This window comes from Nelumbo nucifera, chromosome 6 (genome assembly GCF_055504915.1).
Source record: "Nelumbo nucifera cultivar China Antique chromosome 6, China Antique-T2T, whole genome shotgun sequence".
Lineage (NCBI taxonomy): Eukaryota > Viridiplantae > Streptophyta > Magnoliopsida > Proteales > Nelumbonaceae > Nelumbo > Nelumbo nucifera.
In genome coordinates, this window is record NC_142654.1 from 20,210,067 (window position 1) to 20,214,368 (window position 4,302).

The window sequence follows — 4,302 nt, forward strand, 5'->3', positions numbered from 1 at the left end:
TTTGTAAGCTTTCTATTTAGTTAATACAATCCTACTCACTAAAGAAAACATAATCTCTATTCAAGAAAAAAAGTTGTCTACAAGGGTATTTTAGGCATTTAAAATTATCCATGTATATAGGGCCATTCTATATTCACTATTTACATTATGGAATGTTAACGACCGTGCATATTTGCTTAACTTTGGATCACTCACGGGGGAATTTGGCAAAAAAAAAATGAAATTTAGGTAGTTAATTGAAACACCCCAACAGTATAAGGGGATATATGGAGGGGTGGTTTGATTGGTAAAACCATATAAATAGTAATCAATCAACCGGTATTCATCAAAATGCAAGGGAGGAGTGGTTTGATTGGTAAAAAGTACTTTTGGCATTTTGATTAAAATGAAATAAAAGAAATTGGACCAACCCGATCCCAACCCAAGGAGGGAGTGGTTTGATTGGTAAAAGTACTTTTGAATATTTAAAATTTTTCAGCCCTAACCCCGCATTAATCGTCAGCTCAGCTCGAATCAATCTAAATTTTTAGATCGGATTATGGTGTTCCAGCCCAAGTTATTTGTCAAAGTCCAAGATACACTTATACATGTGCATATCGAGGTTTTGACCAATACAAAATATAAAGTTTTGCATTCTACATATATTTATATCTGTACTCTTATCAAACTGAGCCTTTATTTCAAAATTTTACAGGGGCAGTATTAACAAGGCCTACCCTTGGTTATATTAAAATATTAAAATATTTAATATTTTGCGTATCGGGCTGAGGCCGACGCCGCACGTTCTCCCTTTCTTCATTTTTTTTTTCAAAATTTTATCGAGGGCCGGTCTTAGCGAGTTCTATTCTTGATTATATTAAAATATTTAATATTTCCCATATTGGAACGGGAATGGGGCCGATACAATACACCCGGTATGTCCCACTATATGATGAAATTTTGATCTTTGATTGCCACTCTACAGTTGAGGTGGACCCGTTTCATTCCATGTTCAAGTATATATTTAAACATTTGTATTTGATTTATTTGTAAAACCAAAAAAAGTAATAATAAAATAATTTACCAACAAATAAGCACCATAAAAGCAATAACAATTAGTGACGGGATCTGCTCCTCATAAATGGGCGCCTCATAGACACATTCACTGTGATGTGCGTGTGAGGCACCAGGTGTAAGGAACAGATCCGATCTCTAACAATTATTCAATTAACCATTGGGCAAAACGTTAGAGATAATAGCATATAAGGGCAATTTTTGGGGTTTAATATCAATAAAAGTAATATTTTTAAAAAAAATTCAACAATAGGTTAACTTTTAAAAGTAATATCAATAAAGGGGAAAAATACTATTCATCATCTTCTTCTTGCAATTTGTTCACCAGCGTTGCCGTCTGCCACCACCCGCCACTGCCGTCCGCTACCGCCCGCCTCCGACAACATTGCCGGAGGTGGTCATTTCTCTACCCAACGCCGCCACCTCCGCCCACCTTCGCCTCCGCCTCTGACAATGTTGCCGGAGGTGGGTGGAGATAGAGGTGGTGGCGGCGCTGGGCAGAGGAATGACCACCAGTGCCGCTGCTGCCACCTCTGCCTCCGGCAATGTGCGAAGGCGGAGATGGGCGGAGGCAACGGGCGACAGTGGACGGCAGTGGCGGGCGGCGGTGCTGGTGAAGAAATGGCAAGAAGAAGATGATGAACAGCATTTTTGCCCTTTATTGATATTATTTTTAAAAAGTTAACATATTTTTTAATTTTTTTTAAAAATATCATATTTATTGATATTAAACCCCAAAATTGCAGTTACCCAAAACGTTAAAATAAAAGAGACATCTCACTATCAAGGCAACTCCACGGTTCTGGTCAATCAAGTATGTGGACATTACCTTTTGCAGGAGAGAGTAATAACCGTGGTACTAAAAGGAGACATCTCACTATCAAGAAGGTATTCAAGAAAAAGAAAATCGGCAAATGTTAAAGCAGAAATCCTAAAACGCGTAGGACTTGAAGATAAGCCCAAGTTTACAAGCGGGTTTGGTCGTATTCAGAATTTCTGAAAACTATTGAAAGTTGAAACTTCGGTCAACTATATTTGAATTAATTTATTATTTTTGGAGAATTTGACTGCTGGAGTCAAAGTTTTGAATATGGCATTTAATGTTTCTTTATGGGTGAGCATTAGGTCTGGGGTCCACCTCTTTCACACTTGGGGGGTGTTTGGGTGTTAAGTCTTGTAAAGAGATGTTTGACAACATTGAGTTTCTCTGTAACCAAACGGTCCTAAAAAGAGTAAAATCATCAGCCAACTAACTACTAATCCGTCATAAATGCAACTGCTAGGATAGGTACATCTGTCAATGGATCGGGTCTGACCCGGGACATGGTGGCCCGGTCCCAAACCTATAAATTAACTATGCAGATCGTATTAGTTCTATAAAACCAGACCTAGCAAGCTAGAATTCAATTGATTATTACTTGGGCAGTTGGGATAATCCGTTCTGACCCAATTGCCAATTAGGCCGATTAGATTCGGCATCTATAATCATCTGTAATATAACAATTTAAAATTTCATTTTTGACAAAATAACCTTCATAATTAGTAAATTTGTTTATATGCTAATATAGCAAGCTTTTAATGTAAATTATCTTATACACTACCAAATTCCTTATTAGTGTCTTTTACTTTGTGTGTACTGCTACTTTGGTCCCCTAAACTTTAAATGCGACAATTTTATATCCGAAATTTCAAAAGTTGACAATAGTACTTACCATTAATCAACAGTTAATCTACTATCAAGTGACAACATAAATGTTCTTCAAGTATCATTTAATTTCTTTTATCAACCATCTAAAAGTTGACAAAAAAATTAACATCCCAAATCCTTGCTTCTTTCATTCAAGAAAGTTAGGGTTATATTTGAGTGGGCATTCTGGTAACCCCAACTTTCTTGAATAGAAGAGGCAAGGATTTGGGACTATTAATTTTTTTTGTCAATGTTTGAATAATTGATAAAGAAAATTAGATGACACTCAAAAGACATTTATATCATTTTAAAATGTCACTTAACGACTGATTAACAACAGGTACTAGATTGTTACGTTTTGAAAGTTTGGGTACTGAATTGTTGCATTTTAAAATTTGGGGACCAAAGTGACACTAGACTCAAAGTGCACGGTATTAATCGGGAATTTCCTTACACAATATAACAAAAACATAGAAAATTCATAGCACCTTTGTATTAATCGGGGATTCCTATTAATCCTCATCCCCGTCCCCGTCCCCGACCCCGCCAAAACAATCCCCATCCCAAACTCAATGGGGTTGGGTCCCCATCGGGGATGGGGAAATTGCCATCCCTACACCCACAGCACATCCCAATCATGTATTGGAAACATCTCCCAATGACAACTGCACCCCATAGAGTGCACCCTATGGGCACCCATAGCACATCCCAACTATATGTTGGAAACATCTTCCAATGACAATTGCACCCTATTCCCCATAGGCGCCCCACAACACATCCAACCATGTATCGGGAACATCCCCCAATGACAAGTGCAAAAGATGTTCTCAATGCATGTTGAGATGTGCATGTGGAGCGCAGATGTAATGTGAATGGTAAGACACTAGTCACACTACAGCTTTTTTTGGTAATAGTAAAATACCACAGCTGTGTATTAAAACATCTCCCACAGTCATCATGTGCACATGTAGTGTCTTGTGGGTAAGGATGTGGAAAGAGTTGAAGGAGATACCAGCTCCTTTATATATTATCAAGTAAATGGTTGGATTTTAAAATGTTTGGAACAACTAAAATTGATTTAAGGGTAATCCAACTATCATAGAGTTCCGATCTACTTCTGATAAAGTACTCCTCACACCAACCTCACAGCATATCTCAACTATACATCTGAAACATCTCCTATACTATTATTCATAGCACATCCCAATTCATTTGAACAAGATCTCCTTACAGTTGAGCGCCTCACATGCACATCCATCCACCGTACACTGGGAATATCTCTCATTAAAAATAACTTGTAAGTACGAGAGATATTATCAATGCATGGTAGGATGTGCGTGTGAGGGGCCTGTGTGAGGAGCAGATCCGGTTTCCAATTCATTATCATTGGTCCACTGGACACAAAACTCAAAACCAAAATTGGTATATAAGTTGGAATCAATTCCATCAGGGGCCCACCTCCTTGGATTCTTTGAATTCCGGTTCCGGGGGCCACCGAGGCACCAACCTACAATACGTACGTGAGAGAAAAACATGTTTATTTCGCACGTTCTACAAATGTA